The 21865-nt window shown below is 42.4% G+C and overlaps 1 protein-coding gene across 6 annotated transcripts in view; it reads right to left on the bottom strand.

Annotated features, from left to right (window-relative positions):
• FNDC3B (fibronectin type III domain containing 3B) overlaps positions 1 to 21865 on the bottom strand; it is a 392297-nt gene that overhangs the window by 344862 nt on the left and 25570 nt on the right. The window lies entirely within an intron of this gene.

Raw genomic sequence — 21865 nt, 5'->3', positions numbered from 1 at the left:
CCCTCCCCACTGCTGTGGCTCTGATACAGAGGCAGCGAGGGGGAGGAGAGAAGTAGCTAAGTAGTGACTCAACTACCCAATAAGCCTAAGTTTATCAGATAATCAACTACTCGAGTAGTCTCTGACTAACCCCAGTCCCTCTAGGTTCTGGGATGCAGCTTGAGGGTAATGAGGTCCATTTTTTTCCCCTGCTTCTCAGGCGGGGGTGGGGGGGGGGCATCTGTGAGGGTTTTGTGTGGTTTTTGTTTGTTTGTTTGTTTTTGTTCTCACTTAGGGGCCAGGTCAGTGAGGGTTTGATTTCTGGTTGGTTTGGTTTGTTTTTTGCTTCTCATTTGGTCCAGAACAGATAATCATGATGATCCCTTTTAGCCTTAGCACTCTTATTGAGCTTTGTTTTCCAGGTTTCCAAACCTAAACTTTCCCATTTCTCCCCTGGAGTAGTTAAGTAGAGGGTAGAGAAAACACCTGATTCAAACACTAGATTTTCCTTTAATTCACTGGCTTTTCTGCCAAAATTATTACCAGAAAATGTGACTTTTCTGGACATTAAATATTCTGAGTAAATGATATCCAATGTTAGGACACGTCAGATACACTAACTACTCTCTTAACTACTCTCAAATTCCTTCCAAAGTATCATGAACAGGTGCAAAAGGCTCAATAATTCTTCTGCCCCACTAAAGTTTTCTCCTCCTACCTGCAACACTATCTCAGGGCTTCCCCTTGTAGGAATCTATACCGCCCCTATCCCATGCTGTTCCCCATGCTCATTATATCTTGCTTTTTATCCTGAGAGATTCTCTAGCAGAAGATTTCTATTTCCTCTGTGCTCTCCCACAACTTAACTCACTCTACTTTATCCTGCCATGATTGCAGGAGATGGCCTCTTGAAGCCCCTTCCAGTGCTATGATTCTACTTAGTAGGGCTAAGCAACCCACTCTGAACAGGAAACAATTAGCTACTCACCTGTCCAGGTGCCGAGCATGATTGGGAGGATGCATATCCTAACCTGGCAAGTAATGGGGACAAGCCCTATCAGAGCACAGCAGTCCAACAGTTAGGTTCAACAATCCTCATGGTCCAGTCCTCAAAAATGAAAGGCCAAGCCACGTAAAAGAGCACTTCCTCAGGCACCACCTGCCTAAGACAAACATGCTCCCCGAGAACAAATGACACTGGCAATCTCAAGGGCAAAACTCAGAAGAGCCGTGAGCAGACCTCCCAGCAATGAGGATGTATCTGTTCTGTGCCAAGGGTCCCAGCAAGGAGGCTCCAGGCCACATCCAGCCTGCTAGATGCATCATGCACACCTAGGGTTGCCAGGTGTCCGGTATCCTACTGGACAGTCCGGTATTTGAGCCCTCTGCTTGGTTAAAAAAAAATCAGACAATACCAGTCACGTGCAGTGTCCAGTATTCTCTGATTTTTCCGGCTGGGCACTGGATGGAAGCCTGACGTGGGCAGCCCCGCCCCCGCCAGGCTTCTGTGCAATCACAGGCTCCCAGCGGCATTCGTGGCCCCGCCTCCAGCTGGGAGGTGGGTTTGATTGCCGCTTATCCCGTGTGGGGTTTTTTTTTTCTTTTTTGCTCGAACAAAAAAATACCTATGCCCAACCCTGATGTAATTGCTGAAAATTTCAGGAGGTACTTAATTAAATCCATTTTAACATCCCTAAGAGCGACTATATGATAACCAAGTTCTTTTACATAGCAGGCCTTTAAGTTACAGCTCACTGGTATCATTTAGGTCGAGTACATCTACAGTACAATTTTAAAAAAATACATCACAGCACCAAGTGTCAGAGCCCAGGTCAACTGACTCATGCTCTCAGGGCATTGTCTACAGGATTAAAAATAGCAGTATAGACATTTGGGCTCAGACTCTCCCGCCTTACAGGGTCTCACCCCCCAGGCTCCCGTCTGACTCCAAATGTCTGTGCTGCTATGTTTAGCCCCACAAGCCAACTTGACCAATTCAGCACTTAACCATTTGGCATTTAAGCTGATGAACTCACGTCGCTAACATTTCCAGAGTAGTTGCTGGTTCATGTTTAACAAAGTAACCATAATAAGATAGTCTGCATTAAATCTTTGTATTAATGCATTCTTACTCTTAAGCAGCTTCCTCACTCTTCTTTTGATGAGAAATTCAAATTCCATGAAAAAGGCAGAAGAAAAGTAGTGAAGGTAATGCCAAAGAAGCCTAATTTGGGAAAAGACCCAAAGTGGAATGAGTGTGGCTGAACAAAAAACCTCAATGCTTTGTTTAACTCCAAGGACACAGTCAGTTTTTTTCAGTGCAGAGTCAACCATGGAGCTCTGTTCTTTATCCTAATCTTTAATAAACTCTGGTAGTCTTACTACAAAGTGCTATTTTATGGGGAAAAAATACAGCCCACTACCCCTCTTACACATGCTTAAGAGAGTGTACTTACCTTTCGCTCTTTGAAATCTATTTGAGCTTCCACAAACCTTCTTTTAAATTATTGTTTGTGATTTTTTTTATCTGAGTCTTCATTTGTAATCATGAGTTTAAAAGCATCAAAGATTACAGCGCATTAAAAGAATCTGTTGGCAAACCTAACTCTCTGATAACATCTAATACTTTTAATTAAAAACATTAACTCAATTTCTAGTGAACTTTATTCACAACACCTGACAAGCTTGTGGTTGAACTGAATACATTAAGAAGTTAATTTTCTCCCCAAAACCATGATACGCTCTATAAAAGGTTTCGTGTGCGCAGATCTTTTTTGCCATTACTGCATATAATCTCATCACTCACACAAAGCCCAGTTTTCTGTGGGGATGTAATGCAGCACCAGCCACACTACAAACACCATTGTAGTCTATGGGGCAGTGTGGTATTCCTAGCTTACCAAGTCCACTAAAGGAAAATCAGGGAATATCACAAGCCCCTTTGTCACTACGCTGCTGTTCTATTTTTCCCTGACTTATTCAGGACCAGGATAGAGACACTTCCATATGGTATGTACCTCATAAGGAGCAGGCAGACATGCAATTTTCATGGATACTCCACCCACACCTGACTCCTTCCCCCAGGAAAGGAATTTCAATGGTATGGAAGATTTTGCATTTCTCCCTTAAAATAGAAGGGCATAAAAATGGCCATACTGGGTCAGACTGAAGTTCCATCTAGATCAGTATCCTATCTTCCAAAAATGGCCTACGTCAGGTACATCAGAGGGAAAGAACGGAACAGGTGATCATCGCCCATTCCCAAACTTCATACAAACAAAGGCATTTCAAAGCACAGTTTTGCAATCCTGCCCATACCCATTAAATCAGTGGTTCTCAAACTTTTTGGCCCCTGGCCCACCCCACTCAATGCAAATCTTTCCTTGGAGCACCAGCCAACCACCCATAACAGCAAAATGCCTTCGCTTATCTCGAAATACCTTAAATTCTAAATTATTCATATTAGGCTACTGAAGCATAAAAACTTTAATACACAGAACAACATAAGGGGACTTTTATAACCAGTAAGAAAGGAAAAATTAATCAAAATCAAAATAAACAAACAGATTAAGAATATTAACTTTATATCGTTAGTTTACCAAACTTCATTTTAAATAAAGTAAAATATTAATTTATGTCCAAAACAAAAGGTTTCAATGTTGTCTTTATTTATGGCAGAGTGGGGAAACTTTTTTGTATCAAGTGCCATGGATCAACAGAAAAAATCAGTCAAGGGCCACACAAAAGCTCCCCCCCCCAAAAAAAAACAACCCTCACTGATGTGGCTCCAACTGAGACAACTCATTCCCCTGGTGAAAGGTATAGCTAGGTGAGAGGGTGCAGGAATGGGCTGGGGGTGGGATGTCTTCAAGGGAAGGAGCAAGGGAGAGTACAGGAGCAGGCTGGGGGTGTGGAATCTCAGTGGGATGGGGCTGCAGGAGAGTCTCCACTCCCAGGCGTGGTCTTTCATTGGCCACAATTCCTGCCAATGGGAGCAGTGGAGAAAACCTCCAGGCAGTGCGCCCGTGCGCTGCCATTCCCCCAGCCGGGGGGAGAGTGTGTCAGCGCACAGAGCTGCTTCCTCTGCCCTCCCTTCCCCATCACCAGATCCAGCAGCGAGCCTTAGGGCTTTCTCCCCCCACAGCAGGCTCTCCAACCTTACGGGGGGAGGGGCCACGGGGCTGGAGCACCAGCACAGGCGGGCCGAGCCTCAAGCCACAGCCCACCTGTAAGGCGGCTATAGACCACTACTGGTCCACAGACTACAGTTTGAAAACCACTGCTTTAAGGGCACGTGTATAGTGCATTAAATAACCCATGGTGCCTAATCTTAGAGATCAGGTTGAATGATTCAAGCTCACGGGGCTCAGACTACCAAGCTAAAAATAGCAGTGTAGATGTACAGCCTCAGGCTGGAGTCTGCAAGGAGGATCTTAGTGCCTGGATTCCAGCCCAAGCCCAAATACCCATACTACTATTTTAGCCCCACCAGCCAAACCCTATAAAATCCCATGTCAGCTGACCTGAACTCCAAGACTCGTCACAGGTTTTTCTTTGCAAAGTAGACATACCCTTAGCTCCCAAAACATTTAAAAATACAGCAAAAAAATTAAAGCAGCAGCCCCTAAAATTACCAGAGAAACCCTAGTAACTTATATACCACTGATCAAGACAACACATCACCCTTCAACAACATTTTCCGTCACAAAAGCGCCTATCAAAAGGTGAGCTTTGCAACATGACCTGAAAGTTAACAGATTTGGGCTACTTCAGGGCAAGAAAAATAGTGTGTTTTTAAGGAACGAAGCTGTGGTACTGATTGCATTTGGCAAGTAGCCCACACGTGAAACTTCAGAAGAAGGCAAAAAAAGAAACTCAGCAATATGTCCTGCCAATCTCCTCAGAGAGGTAAGAGAATATCTTCATGATCCCTAAGGCAATCAGTTTTGTCCTGAAGCATAAGATTTGGTCACGCCTGTTTAAACGCATATAACTACAAATGTAAACACTAGTTATATTTAAATGCTCTTATTGGTTTCCTCTTTCTTTATGCAAAAAGCAAAGATTTGACCAAGGCATTTAAAACTTCAGCTTCCAGAACACCATGCAAACTTAGTCTGCATTCTTAAAATATACCCATTCAAACAAGATTCTTCTCTCAAAAAGTCATTAATGCAACTCCCATCAACTTGAATGAGGAAATGACTGCAATCTCAATTTCTGGGCTATTAAAAAAAAAAATCTATATTCTTACTTCACGACAGTCCTAAATAAATATCACTAATTGTTGTTATCCTCCTGTGTAATCCTCCTCTAGCACCCAAGACTTGCTATTGCAATTTAAGTGTCACTCTTATTTTGCTAGTTATCAGTAATATTCTCCTTAAAATGCAATGCTACACAGAAAAGTGATTGTAAAAACTGCCCTTGCACTCTGTGTAAGCTAGAAAGCTTGTCATTTCCATCCTCTCCAAAGTTAGTCCAATTAAACACATTATCTCACCAACTATGCCTCTTATATCCTGTGACCAACTGGCTTCAACAATGATGTAAGAACTGTATCTTTCCACTTCACAGATCTGATTTCTAAATTAAATTTTGCGCCATATTTTTAGAAATATGTAGGTATCTAACTTCCATTGATTTGAAAGTTATGCACCTGGACATTTAAAAAAAATTGGGCCTTCTATTATTTTCTGGTAGCAAAATGCAGAAACACCACGTCTCAGGCCAGATCTACACAACACAGTGAGAGCACAGAGATTGCATTACTTATGTGAATTGCCTCCTGCTGCTGTCCCACTGTGTCCCAAACTAACTGTTCTGGTCACCATTATGAACTCTCCTGCCCAGGGAACATGAGCCAGGAAGTCTTTCCACCCTTTTAAAGCTCCAAGATAGAAATTGCTTTTCCTAGTTACTCAGTCTGACAAATAATCCTACCAGCTCCCCACTGTTGAAAGTAACTGCCAAGAGGACCATGCCATCTACATACTCCTGCCTGGAGCAAACAGGAGATATTGGATCTCATGGACCTGTGCCAGCCATAGGAACATGAACAGCTATGCGCAGACTGCTCAGGTGATGCAGGAAAAGGGTTACAAGAGCACCCGGCAGCAATGTGGCATGAAAGTCAAGGGACTACAACAAGCATACCAAAAGGCCAGGGAAGCCACCAATTAATCCTGTGCTAAATCACATACCTGCTGCTTTTACAAAGAGCTACATGTCATACTTGGCAAAGATTACACCTCCTCCCCTAAAGGCACCACCAAAACTTCTGAGAAGCCCAAGTCAGTGGCTCATGCCATGAACAACAAGGACGAGTATGTGGCTCAAGCGCCCAAGACTTGTTTTGGACTCCACTGTTTGGACTCCTGACAGTTGAGCTTAGAGGAGTCTGATATAAGGGAAGGAATCTCTGATAAGTATGCGGTTTACTTGTAAATTGCAGGGATAGAACCTCGAAATTAGCAGGATACATCTTTTTCAAGAAGTTGAATTGCTATCTCCTTGTCATTCCAGGACTTAGGCAGTGGGGGTTGGAGGGAGCAGTTGAAATGCACCAGGATGTACTGTGAATCCTCCACAGAGCTCTCAAGGAAACTTTCATGCAGGTACTTTGCAATCCTCTGCTGAAGGTTTTCTGGGGAAGACTCCTTATTTCTTCCACTTCAGTAAAATGCTATCTAATGCTATTCAGCAACTACTTCATAAGGCACCATTGAAGTACAGAGGTTAGCAGCATATGGGCCTATGGGGACAGTAGCAGATGTGTTCTCTCTGCCTCTGTTACCCTCAGGAGTGAAATATCAGCTAAAACCAACAACTCTGGGGAAGACTGTCCCAGCATTCAGTTCCATTGTCCTATACTAGTAGTATCATACAACACAACATATTTCACAAACTATACCAATAAAATGCATTAACAATGTTACATTCTTACATACACAGCAGTCACTAAAAGATTCATACTGGGTCGCTAAAGAATAGGGCCAGGTAGCACACTACATCACCACACATTATTTTGGCTTACCGTTAAAATGGTAATTTGAAGCCTCCCTGACCTATATAGTTCTGTGTTGAGCTGTTTTAACAGCTCTTGTATCTGGCTGCTTAAATTCAGTAGACCGCTACTCCATCTCCACCCTACACTCTTGAAAAAAAAAAAAAAAATTCTCCTTTGTGTCTCGTATATTATGTAGGACACATCAAACAGATAAACCATTTGGATTTTTTCCTCTCTGAGATCAAACCTTGTAAGTAAACACCACCAGCGACCCTTCAAAAAAACAAAGGCACATTCATTGATCTTTCTGCCCCTGCTGAGCCTGTAGTGAAGCAGTCTTTGGTGCTGTTGAGTAAAGCAGTCTTTGGTACTTCATTAGCCATGAGAGTAAGGGGTAGGAGTTGCCCAGGATCATTATTAGCATTTCAATATTCCCCATAATCCTCCAGCTGGGAAAGGAAGTCCCTGCTTACAACTTTCTGAACTGTCCTCTGTTCTTTATGATATCTGGGCCATGCACCATTCCTGAGTACCTCACAGTGATTTTGATAAAATGTCCTTGGTGATCCCACCCAGTGTTGGCAAGGTTGTCTGGTACTAAAATATGGATATTCATGCCATATTTTGCCCTCACTGCTACAAAACCATACTATATGTTCGACACATAGCCTAGAGTCAGAGTCCTGAATAGCAGGAGGCAATTACTGGCCCTGCACACATGCATGACAATGATTCCCACCTAACCAATAGCAATCTGGCAATGCACGTTTTCATAGTACAATTGCCACTTGCTTCTCAATAGTCAGAGCAGCTCTCGCTTTGCTGGGAGGTGGGGTGAATGTGGCACACAGATCCAAGGAGGTGGCCTTGTGCATCCAAAAGTGCTGCAGTTACTGCTTGTCATCCAAAATCTGTAGGAAAGTGTGATCTCACCAGTCAGTGTTTGTTTCTTGGTCCCATCTCTAGCAGCTCCATGAATGCCAACAACCACCTTGCATGGTTTCTTTCCATGCCCCACTCTGCCATCTAGTCTCCAAGGAATTGTCATATTCCCTGTGTCTTCTCTGTGGCTCTGCATATATGGCAGGATCATTAGTCCTGTGCATAATGCTCATGACCACAGTGAAGTGCTGTGCAGGTTCCATGCTTCTGTCAGAAATGGCAGACAGCAAGGAGGGACATGTGGCTTTGTGGGATTTTGAAAAAGAAGGCATGAAAGTTATGGGATGCAGATGCCACTGAGATAGAGAATTCTGCATTATATGGCACTGGTGCCATGCTCCAGTCAACCCTTTGTGACTCATTGCAGCCCCATCGAGTATTGTAAGAACATCCCAAAACACCCTGCACTGGATGGTGGCAAAATATACACTGTCATAACTACTCACAGGGCACTATACTCTGCAACAAGACAAGCACACCTGATGAGGAGCATACAGCCAAGTGTGCATACACACAACCACTGTAATAACTGCGATGGTTGTGTGCCATCATAACGTAGGTTGCCATAACTGTGTAGGGTAGACATGTCCTATGAGTAAGTTAGCATCTACTCTGGCTCCCATCTCAGCAGTCTACTTTCCCAACTAAGTACTTCATTTACTATCAGATTGTCTACCTGTGAAACCACAGAGAAGCTAATGTGGTTGCAGAGGTGTAAGTGTGGGCGCATAACAGGGATAATTGATTTGCATAAGTGTAAATGAGAACAGATTATATATTACTGGCAATAATGCACAAACCAGGAAAAGACCAGCCAGCTTTGACTTTCAGGTAACAGGCTTAATTTTAAAAGCTGGAAGTTAACATTTCTTTTTTCCTTTCACTTGTAACCTGAACAAAAAAAAGTCTGGAAGTCACTGGTGCACACACAAATGGAATCCGACCAGTTTATTTTTAGAGTCACTTTTCAGAGCAGGGCTATTGTATTAGGCCCATTTCAGACAAGAAATCCCATAACCAATATTAAAGAGCTTCCTAATGAATAACATTAAGGACTTGTCCACATGGGGAAATTTCTGGGAATAGCTATATTAGAATAAACTATCTCATTACAGGATTCCAGAATAACTCCCCGGATGAGCAGTATTCTAGAATAAAAATGACTTTATTTGTGAGTTCCCAACCAGAGAGTTGTTCTGGAATCACTTATTTGGCTATAGTGATGATGGTCCATTTCCCATGTAGACAAGCCCTAACAAAGCAATTTTTCATCAAATTGATGCAATGTGTCTATTTATTGCCTTATATGTATTTACACAGTCTTTTGCCTTGAGTAATTGGATGTGAAAAGAGGTGGCAATGGAAGAGGTGGAGTTTATTATACCCTTATCTAACACTACATCAATACGTATACTACACTCATGTTGCAATTAATGCCTTGGGAAACTGTAACTGCATTTTGTAAGCTGAAACAATAAATCAATAATTTTTGGAGCAATGAGAGTAACAGAGAAGTTGTTAATGTTCTCTCGAAGAGTAGCAGTCTTTAATTTACATCTCAACAGACCCAAATGAAGGCATGAACCTGAATTAAAACACTAAATTAAGTTTCATCAAATATATTACAGAAGAATACACAGCCCTAAGAAAAGTACCACTTTCGGAGTTAATCAAAGAGACATTTTAATCAAACACTATTGCTCGAAAAGGTCTAAATGTAAACAAAAGAAAATTACTTTCCTAACAGAGACAAAATCTCTCTCAGCAATTAGATTTATCCAACTTCTACTCTCTCAGATCAACTTTAAACTTAAGAGTGAAAAAGGGTATTCTAAACCTCTAAAAAGGAAAGGATCTATGCCTGATAACTGAATATTTCAACTTTGGGTAAAAGCTTAGTTCCACTGAAGTCGTTTGCAAAACCCCTATTAGCATCAACAGGCCAAGATGCCAAAGATGACTCATTGTTCAGAACTAGTCATTATTGCTGTGACATTAAAACTTCTTTTAATTTAATGCAAAACATTCTTCAGTTATACTACTGTATTAACTGTAGTCCATATTTACATTTAAGAATGTCGGTAAGAAATGCAAATATTCAAATCAATATAATTCAAACTGACTTACTCCAATTGGTATCCATTTAAAAAAAGTTAAAAGAATTGAAAACTGCATATAACATACCTATGATAAAATTCTGAAACTGTACCATTTCAATTTCCAATTTTACTTCCAGCTGCTGTAACAATTCTGAGAATCATCAATAACAAACTGATTTTAAAATCAATCTTTTCCATGCACATGGCAAGTGCAATTACTTTGGATTTAAGAGGACAGAAGGAACATGGATAACTTTATTCATGTCTAATCACAGGCCCAATGTTGAAATCCTCATTCAGTCTGAAATTGTCAATGAGTTGAACAGGAGTTTTGCCCAAATAAGCACTACAGAGCCCATTATTTTTAAACTGAAACATGCAGGAAATTATGTAAATCTGAAATAATTGATTAGTTCTTAGTTGTTTCCACGTATACAGTCTATCTCAGTGGAGGGCAACCTGTGGCCCATGGGCTCCATGCATCTCCTCAGGGTAAGCCACTGGCAGACTTCCAGCAAGTTGTTTATCTTGCATCTGCACGTACAGCTGCCAGTAGTTCCCATTGGCCACAGTTCACCATGCCTGGCCAATGGAAGTTGAGTAAAGTGGCAAAAGCTCCCATTGGCTAGGAAAGGCAAACTACGGCCAATGGGAACCACAGATGGCTGTACCAGCAGACACAAACTAAACAAACTGTCTGGCGATTTGTCCGCAGCTTGCCCAGTAGTGCTTAGCCTCTTGTATGCTTTCTGTTTACAGTCTCTGGATTGGTACTTCTTTCTTGGTGCCTTAGAGATAGCCAGACACAACAATTATTAAAATAGGTAAACCTATTATCTGATCATCTATTTCTGGAAACTATCGTTTCATCTCAAAAATCATTTTCATTAGAATTTCAGTGCCCATTCATTATTCACAGTCTTATAAGGCTATTTGGTTTTGGAAAACTGATTCTAGTTTAATCTTCTTTACTCCACTTAGAGCAACAAGAAAATGACTGACTAGGGAGTTTGGGCCGGATACTTCAGACTGCCAAAATCATTCTGCCCTGTTTACAGAGAGCAAAGTGAACTCACGGCAGAAAGCATGATTCCTTAGAGAATTCCGGTGTGGGGGAAATCACTGCCTCTCTACAGTTACCACCCAAAACACACTGTCATTTCCCACACCACCTTTGTCCATCACTTCCTGCATCAGAACTCCTCTTTCTGGCATGGAAGTGGCCACTGGGTATATTAGAGGCAGAGAAGCAGCTCTGATGAACAATCAAGCTCTTTGTATAATGTTAAAGCAGTACATGTCTTTAAAAGGAAATCTTGTACTTCAGACCTTAGTCCATCCCCTGCTTTTTGACACATTGGGCTACCCATATTCCCCATGCTTGCTCATCAGCAGCCATGTGAGCGAAGTCCTCCCATTTCAAATTAAATTTTTCTATGTCGTTGATAATCGTATGCTTTCGTCATCGTAGGTGTTCTCCTCTTTCTTGTTGAATTTTCTGGCTTCCAGTGAAAGCCATAATCAATAGCCAGTTACAACCCAAGAAAACACTCTGACTTCTTTTACTGTACAACAGAAAATACAGGCAGTCCCCGGGTTATGTACAAGATAGGGACTGTAGGTTTGTTCTTAAATTGAATTTGTATGTAAGTCGAAACTGGTACATATTGTACCCCAGGTGTCCCCGATTCAGCCGCTGCTGAAACTGACCAGTGGCTGACTACAGGAAGCCCGAGAAGAGAGCTGCTTTGCCCCGGGCTTCCTGAAATCAGCCGCTGATCAGTTTCAGCAGCAGCTGACTTGGGGACACCTGGGGTAGAGCAGCTGGGGTACTGCCAGGTTGGTCCCCGCAGCGCCGAGGTAGGCGCTGTGGGGACCAACCCGGCAGCGCCCCAGCTGCTCTGTCCCAGGCGTCCAGATTCAGCCGTTGTTGAAACTGACCAGCAGCGGCTGAATCGGACACACCTGGGACCAGAGCAGCTGTAGTGCTGCTGGGTTGGTCTGGTAGCGCCGACCCTTGGCGCGGCGGGACCAACCCGGCAGCACCCCAGCTGCTCTAGCCCAGGCGTCCTGATTCAGCAGCTGCTGAAACTGAGCAGCGGCGAGAAAAGCCTAGTCTGATGGGGGGGGCCACTAGCTGCGCCCTCCCTCCCCTCCCTCCCCCAGCAGACCAGGCTTTTCTCGCTGTGGAGGACGGGGGCGACGGGACCGCGACGCGTCTGGGTGGTCCCGCCGCCCGCGTCCTCCGCGGCGAGAAAAGCCACTCCGCGTCTCCCTGGTCTACTGGGGGGGGGGGGGCGCAGCTAGTGCGCCCCCCCCAGCAGGCCAGGCTTTCTCGCCGCAGAGGACGCGGGCGGCGGGACGGCCGCAGCGCGTCTTGGCGGTCTGCTGGGGGGGGGGGGGGGGGGGCGCAGCACCCCGTTCTTCAGTAGGGATCCGACATAAGTCGGATCCACGTAACCCAGGGACTGCCTGTAAAGAGAGACACACAAGTAAACTTTTGCCACTTTTATCTGTGATTTCACAATTTTAATATTTCCAAAATAAGTATAAACTAACATTGCAAAGTTTGGAAAGAGTTTTGAATGTTTGTCTCCCTCAAGATTATATGGTCAATGCAGTTTTTTGTATGTGAAACCCAAGCAAAAGAGGGAGTCAATATAAACTTCAGCCTTCAGAGAGACAGTGTCCTTAGAAGTCAGATGCAGGAGAGTTGAAGCAAGGAACTCCTGAATTTGAATCCTCATTCTGCCAATGAGTTGCTTTGGACAGGTCATTTAAGAGAACAATGTTTCAATGTTAGTGCTTCAGTTTAGGCACCAAGCTCCATATTCAAGTGCCTACCTAAACAGGAGGTCCAATTTTCAGGGGTTCTGGACATCTGCAAATTCAGACACTAAAGCAGAGGTGGGCAACATGGGCCACATCTAGCCCACCAGACCCTTCTGTCTGGCTCCCACTCAGAGAGGCTAGTCTCCAAACTCTCTCCTGTTGTCCCGCCACAGCAGCCTCAGGTTCCCAGAACATGGGTGACATGGCTGTGAGCTCCAGCCAGCCAGCATGGCTGCAATACCACCTGGCCCAGAGCTCCGGCTAGGTGGCAGGGAACAGAGGTTGAATAGGAGGTGGGTAGTCTGGGGGGGGGTGAGGGGGGGGAGCAAGGGAAAGGAGATCGTCAGGGGACAGGGATGGGAGCAGGAGAGGTTGGATGGGGCGGGGCTCAACAGGGGTCAGGCAGGGATCAGGGAAGGTTGGATGAGGGGAGGGAGGTACAGGCGGTAGTCAGGGTGAGGAGCAGTAGGTTGGATGGGGGGGCCATGCCTGGTTATTTGGGGAGACATGGCCTCTCCCAGCCTTCCCTACCCAGCACTCTATACCATTTCTGAACCCGATGTGGCCCTCAGGCCAAAGATTTTTCCCACCCTGCACTGAAATGTGCAATTGGGTACCTAAAGTTTGAAAATTTGCAATCCGTATCTTGTGTTTTGCTGTCTGTAAATTAAAAGTAAACCATGTCTGCCTGCCCACACCCTCACAGAGATGTGAGAATACTGCTACAATACCTTATAAAGTTGTACAGTAAAGCACGAACAGCTGTACTTAAAAATAGAGTCTTCTGGATAAAACTAATGTAACTGACGTGACCTGCCTGACTTTTGCAGCCATGTTTTATTATCCCAATGAGTCCCAGACCAGCATACAATAATATTCCAAAGACCATCTAACCAAACACTCACACTCATCTCTCAGTCTGTAAGAAATCGCTATGTAAAAAATGAACTGACATTTACTAATCAGGATTTTTGACAATACAGACCTATTATATAAAGTTAAATAGATTTTTTGAAAGATTAGATGGCTAAGAAATATTCTTTCCTCATTCAAAATTATTCCCAATCTAATAACATAAGGACCATGAAATTCTTGATAGTTATTTTTAATGGAATATTTCTAAATCTGTCTAAAGATGTAGTTATTATTAAAATCCCAAAGCCATACTCTTTGTCATCACTTACTAATTACAACTTTTCAAGACACATGACTAATGTTTTGTTGAAACAGGTAGGTGATTTTGTTTTACAAACAAAATTACTCAAAATCTTCTATCAATGTACCACAATATTACCTTATACAATTGTGCTACACCAGTCTGAACAAGAAAACAGTGTGAAAACACTGAAGGGGTAGCATGTTCTACTAATTTTCTAACAGAATACATCTCATGTTTTTCCAGTTCTTGATATTTGCAACTAACGTGGCTGGATATTGTTAGGAAATCATCTATTTTACTTATGTTGGATATTTTTAGACACCTAACACAGATAAATAAGCATCGTGCTAAGAATCTATAAGAAACATATAAAGTTCGTAGAAGGAACGTATAAGGTTCATCTTACATGAGTGTCACCACTTTAATCACCTTCAAAATGTCATTGCAGCCATATAAAATGTAACAGTTCTAAGGACAGATCCTCAGCTGAAGTAAATTGGTGTAGCTCAACTGAAATTAGTAGAGATATGTCAATTTCCATGAGCTAAGGTCTTGTCCCTATTTTCCTAACAAAAAGAGTGGTATATGGATTTAACTGTAGAAGGAAAAATAAAGACTATGATGAAACTGGGGGGGGGGGGGGGGAGTAGGACATTTGAAACCAACAGGATATCTGAAAATGTGGAATCATGAAATCCTTTCAGACAACATGTTATCTTGCATTATAACATGCTGTGTACCATGCTCTAGCTCCATGGGGCCCACCATGGACAGGGACTGCGCAGACTCCTGTGGTGAGGGGGCTGTTCCAGCCCAAGGATGGGTGAGGGGACCACACTCCAGCCCCTCCTACTCCCCTTTAAATTGGTTAAACAATTAAACCTGTTAACCAATGAAATGAGATTTTACATCCCTACCTCCTTTGTGTCCCAGGAAATAGTACTTAGTGTCTTCTGTGAAATTTGTGAGGATTGTCCAGAGACACCTTTTCCTTAATAAACCAACTGATTATATCGAACAATGTTTTCTGTTTTGAGTCCCAGACATAGAACCCAAATCAACAAAGACAATACTCCCACTGAATGCAATGGGTTAGCCGCCAACTTCTAACAGGACTGAACTGGGTTCTAGCTGTCAGAATCTTTGCACAAATATTAAAGTTCTGGTTAGATGAGACTTACTAGAAAGTAATCTGGGCACTAACAGAGATTTATTTTGTTGTTTTTAAGTAAATAATTGGTGATTTAGGCAAAAAGAAATGGATGTCAGAATTCAGAACAGTTGCTATGTAAAAAGAGGGATGTAAAATAAAGTTAACCAGTTAAATATTATGATTAACCAATTCAATCGGCTTACCATGATCTCATGGAGGGAGTGGGGGGATTTCCAGCCCAGCAAGGATGGAGCCCCCCCCCCCTCCCCCGCACCTGTAGTGCAACTAATATATGGGACTTTTCTTTTCTCAGCAAAAAGATTTATAATAAACGCCTTGTAGTTTTCAAGCTTTCAATGTCCCTTCCAGAAATTGGTAAATATATAAACAAATTATATCTGTTTTTGATCATTTGTTTATAATTTGGCTTTTTTTTTTACATTATAATTGTTTTATGTGCTTCAAAAAGTACTACACTCCCCTTCATGAAGATCCCAGTCATAAAAATCTCAGGGTAGTTAATTCATTTGTTTAAACAATATGACCTACAACAGTTCATGCAAAGGATAGTAATGTGACTGACTACTAGTAGATTAGAAATAAGCTGTATACCATCTGAACTTCTGTTCATCTTCCTGGTGCTACAATAATTACCCTTGACAAACAGCAGACGCATATTAACAAAAATGGCCAGGCTTTATCTATGAAACGCATTCTTCACATAGATCTGACATTCAGCCTCTTGTTTAAAGAGAAATTAAATGTGAAATTCTAGCAGCGAATGATCCACAAAAATCCATAGCTCCCAAGAGAACCAGAATGTGGCTTTAAAGCCACATTCACATACCAGGACTGGGGGAACGGGGAAAGGAGCACACCAGCATCTCCTGTGCCTCAATGTGTGCAAAATCTAAACCATGTTATCTCTGGACTATACCATGCAAGGAATATTTAAATGCTGCAAACTGCCAGACATGTAGCTCTGCCTTTGAAGTGGAACTACAGTATATAAAGGGAAGGTACAAACCCCTGCATGAAGGAGTGAACCATTTGAGATTATTATTATTTGTACACATAAATACCCCCAATCAAAACTGGGTTCCTCATGAACTTGGTATTGTACAAAAAAAATATATGAACTGAACCTCAACTTGCTCAGAATGGAAGGGCAACTTTGTTATCTTCTCTGTGAGATGAGACTCAAGGGATCATTTAAAATATAAAAGGTGTAAGAGCCTGGGAACAATTCCTAGGAAAGAAAAAGTAGAGACCTTGGAAGGCAGGTGACTGAAAAGACACCATAGGGAGAACATAAAAACTTCTGAATATGTATCTAAACTTTTCTGTGTTTCTCTTAGACAACCACAACGTTTTCTGAGATCCACCCATCTCCTACAGTTCACAGAAAGTTACTACTTCTCTACACAACTGCACAGTTAGTCAGCGTTGACAAATTCCTTGGAAAAAGTAGCATAGTATAGCATGCTGGTAAATACTAGTTTAAACCCAGTTTAAATCAGAAAACTGGGGAAAAAATTTGCATCAATGTTCAGCTAGCTAAGCAACCAACCATAGAACTTTCAAATTTTGGATATACCCATTCAAAACTGAGGAATAAACCTAGTTTTTCCTCTACATCAGTGGATTTCAACCTGTGATCCATAGTTGTGCAGAGTCCGTAAACAACATATTAAGATTTCCAAAGTAGTCCACACCTCCATTCAAAATGTAGCAGGGGTCCGCAAATGAAAAGAGGTTGAAAATCATTACTCTACAAAATTGGTCTTCTGCTACAGAATGCTACATAGCCAAATAGACTTGCCTTGTTGTCTGCAATTCTGTACGCTTCTGATTGTTTAATCCTTCAAGCATGCCAATCTGTGTGACTGTCATTTTCACACAATAGTCATTTTTTACAATAATGAAAACTGAAATGAGAGTAATGACATGAACCCAAATATGTTGTTTTTAAGTTACAGGCTGACACGACTATCCCTCTGAGTCTTATGAGCCAAAATGTACATTCAGTAGTACAGTTACATGTGACTGTTACCCCTCCACAACCTTACTTATTTCTACAACTGTAAATTAATCTACAGATCTACTGCTTTATGTAAACACAATTTGAATATGTGATTAAAACTAAATGAAATGTGGCGTACATGAATGATAGTTTTTAAAACAGAAAATTCCTTAAACTGAGCTTTTCCATGGGTGATAAAAACCATGATTTCACCTGATAAAAACCACCTCTGGCAAATACCATGCTATCCTTGCATTTAGTAGCTCTTGCTGGAACAAGGAAGAAGGGAAGATAGATTAGGTGAGGTATTCATTAATTTAACTCCTGTAGCATTTTTGTGTTTACTAGGGGTTTTTTTAAAGAGAGGAAGGGCGGGCACCCAGAGCATTCACTGACATTCCTTAGCATTTGGATTACTCTTCCTAGGTGCTGGCTGCATTACATATGTCTAAGATAGCTCATTCTGTGCCAACTTCTCCCACTTCTACTATAGTATCTGCAAAAATATTCCTCTCTCGTGCTGGAAAAGTGTATCAGTGACTGCTTCTGCTTTGGAATCAGGAAGTTGTTTTGTTGCCAAAGACAAGTAGATGTGACAGGGTCATTATTTAGTATTCAATGATTTCAAAGGGGAAAAAAAGGAACACAGACTCTGAGACTCTTTGTATTTAAGAGGAGGGAAGAATCAAAAGCTGCAGCTGACTCAGCTTAGTTTAACATAAAATAATAGCCACAATTGTACAAGATGCCTGTCTGCAAGACCTTAGTTGTTGCTATCCATTTGGTTTTTAAATACACTCATATGACTCTGGCCACTAAAACCAGAGTCATCTGCCAATCTTTGCATGCATAACAACTATTGAAGTTTCCTTCCGCAACTACCTTAAAAAATGCATTGATGTACTTCACACACACACACACACACACACACACACACACACACACACACACAATTTTAAAATGGCTTTAAAAAAATCATATGACCACACAAAAAAAAAAGCAATGAATTTTGGTAATTTAAAGAGATATGTTCATATCCTGCAATTGTTGCACACAGAAAAATTCTTAGCAAACTAGGAAGTTTACGGTCAGACATTCAATCAAAATAGCCCTTACGTTCAATCACATTTGCCTATGAGGGTTCTTGAATCATGCCCATGCCATAACGAATGAGAGAATTACCCCAGGAAAACTCATTTCAGTCTCATTACCTGCCTTTGGTCTGATATGGTACAGCAATTCCTGTTACCTATTTCATAAAATTCACTCTTTAAAATACAGAAGTGAAAAATCGAGAAGAAAAACTACTACAATTATTCACAGTTGATAGGAAAAAATAGTAAACAAATATTTTTCCAAATTCTATTCTTCATTACATCTGTTTTATAACTACTGGTATCATCACATGAGATACCAAACTGAAAAGAGAACATAGAAAGTATGTTACCTAAAAAACAGTTAATTTAGCCTGAACTTCAGAAAACCAGTTCAACTGAAATCAAGTTCAACCAATGCTCTGAAATTCTACTGATGGAACCAAAATGCCAATGCAATTGACAGAACATGAAAATACCAGTTTGCTCTCATCTCTAAGGGTATGTCTACACTACCCCGCTAGTTCGAACTAGCGGGGTAATGTATGCATACCGAACGTGCAAATGAAGCCCGGGATTTGAATTTCCCGGGCTTCATTTGCATAAGCCGGCCGGCGCCATTTTTAAATGCCGGCTTGTTCGAACCCCGTGCCGCGCGCCTACACGCGGCACGGGCTAGATAGTTCGAACTAGCAAGCCATTCCCAACTATCTGTACGCCTCGTGGAACGAGGCGTACAGATAGTTGGGAATGGCTTGCTAGTTCGAACTATCTAGCCCGTGCCGCGTGTAGGCGCGCGGCACGGGGTTCGAACAAGCCGGCATTTAAAAATGGCGCCGGCCGGCTTATGCAAATGAAGCCCCGAAATTCAAATCCCGGGCTTCATTTGCACGTTCGGTATGCATACATTACCCCGCTAGTTCGAACTAGCGGGGTAGTGTAGACATACCCTAACAGATTTTCTGTAGCAAATTTCCATGAGTTAATTTCTCATACCAAAAAAAAAAAAAAAAGGGAGATCAGTAGTACAGTAAAACTCTGATGGTCCGGCATCTGATGGTCCGGCACCATCAGGATCCCGGAAGTGCTCCGGGCAGCCGGACCATTAGAGCTGCTCTGCCCCCAGCTTCTCCTATTCAGCCACTGCTAAAACTGACCAGCGGCTGAATCGGGGGAAGCCGGAGGCAGAGCAGCTGGGGCGCTGCCAGATAGGTCCCCTAGCGCTGCCCCTCGGGGCTGTGGGACCAACCAGGCAGCACCCCAGGTGTCCCCAATTCAGCCACTGCTGAAACTGACCAGCGTCTGACTACTGGAAGCCCGGGGCAGAGTTGCTCTGCCCCGGGCTTCCTGGAATCAGCCGCTGATCAGTTTCAGCAGCAGCTGACTTGGAGACACCTGGGGTAGAACAGCTGGGGTGATGCCAGGTTGGTCCCGGCAGCGCCGAGGTGTGGCGCTGAGGTGACTAACCCGGCAGCGCCCCAGCTGCTCTGTCCCAGGCGTCCAGATTCAGCCGCTGTTGAAACTGACCAGCAGCGGCTGAATCGGAGAGGCCTAGGGCAGAGCAGCTGGGGTGCTGCCGGGTTGGTCCAGCAGCGCCGCTCCTCGGCACTACTGGACCAACCCGGCAGCACCCCAGCTGCTCTGCCCCAAGTGTCCCCAACTCAGACGCTACTGATACTGATCAGCGGCTGAATCAGGAACGCCTAGGGCAGAGCCGGACTATCGGAAGGGGGGGCTATGAGGGGTCTAGGGTGGCATCCCCCCCACCCCAGACCCCTCATAGCCCCCCCTCCGATAGTCCGGCATATCTGATAATCCGGCACCCCCTGGGTCCCAAAGGTGCCAGATTATCGGAAGTTTACTGTAATCTGTCAAGTGATACTCTCGCTGAATTAAACTTATTCCCTGTTGTCTCCTGACCTAGATAGTAACCTGGGGTTGTACAAATAATTAGCATTTATTAGGATTACACATAATTTCTTTTTACCATTTATAAAATGAATTACCGGTCACCATAATTTTCTTTTTTGTCTTTTGTAATATTTCTTATACACAAACTGTAATTCTTCATCACAGGAAAGTGAAATAATTGCATCCTTTTATGCTATATTAACATTTGGCATTACCTTTCATTAGCAGAGATTTTCAGATGTGTGCTCCAAAAACATTTGTAGATCCCCAAAGGTGGCGACACACCACTCCACAACTTCAGGGAAGTTCAGAGTTGATTTAAATCTTAGTTTGGGTCCTAATTAAAAATATTTAACTCTTATTTTGCGAATAAAATAGGCAGTCATACCTAGTGGAGAGATCACTGGACTAGTAATTTTACTCACAGTTCTACCACAAACTGTGCTTGTGACTTTGGCAAGTAATTTCGCTTCAGTTTTTGTAACTGGACAAAATAGATAATATTTACTCCTTTGTAAAGTTCCAAAAGATCTCTTGATGAGGTTATATAACAGCCAAGTATTACTACTAGTAAAACTTGTCTAATGAATAGATAATGGGATATACAAACTACTTAAGAAAGAGGTATGATTGTCTGACTTTAAATGTTTAGAAAATGCCTAGCAAATTGTGGCTGCTACTGCAAATAAGTCAGTCGAGATCAGTATTTCCTGTAAACTGGGTACTTGTGCAGCTGCTTAAGAGAGATTTTAACACCACCCAGCTGATTAGCAGAGCACCCACAGTTAGGTTCATGTTTCTCTTTGTGATGCACATTCAAACATGCTTTGGTGCACAGGACAAAATTTATTCTGCATATGGTTGGAAAAGATTAGAGGGAACATTGGTCCAGTTCCTCAGGGGGACAACAAAAAATGCTATCAACATTCTGGACATGAATTAGTAAGGGACAGTGACCACAATGCAAAGTATCATGTGACCTGCCCCATGGGAATCTTCCCAGCAAATGCTGTTAATGATTTAATTGCACTAAATTATTTCAGCCTCAAAAGGCTACAAGAGTTACAAACAGCAAAGAAAAAGTGATTTGTTGAAACCAAAAAAGATGTATGTGAAACCACTACTGGTTTGCAAGTCCAGGTCAAACTCAAGCCAAAGTTAATTTTACGGTAAATGATCATACAACTCTAAAAAGTGGACAGCGGGTCATTCTATAATCCTGGCATACCTGCAAGCTAATTCTCACTTTGTTCATAATGAATCTTAGCCAGAGTTGTATGCACAATTATCCTACAAGCACCATTTCTGCACCACTGTACTTCTTCATGCTCTTCATTAAGTAAATAATAACGATGACAGAGTCCAAACTCATAAACAAGGAAAGATGGCTGTTTTGTAAATGGCAAAGTGGCATAGAGGCAGACACACTTAATTATTTCTGTGAAGAGCCTCATACCCAGACTCTGTCACCATCTGGAAGTTTGCTTGTCTTTTGTTTATATTGTAAGCACTGATGGATAAACACAAGCTTCCAATTTACATTAACACAAAGAGACCATTAAAACACTTGCTGTCTTCACCTGAACAAGAGCTCTGGGTAAGCACAAAAACTTGTCTCTCTCCCCAATAGAAGCTATTCTAATAAAAAAACATATCCTTGCCTA

Source organism: Pelodiscus sinensis, chromosome 10 (assembly GCF_049634645.1).
Source record: "Pelodiscus sinensis isolate JC-2024 chromosome 10, ASM4963464v1, whole genome shotgun sequence".
NCBI classification, from domain to species: domain Eukaryota; kingdom Metazoa; phylum Chordata; order Testudines; family Trionychidae; genus Pelodiscus; species Pelodiscus sinensis.
Note: the sequence above shows the minus strand (reverse complement) of the source record. Positions and strands in the feature narration are given on the sequence as shown.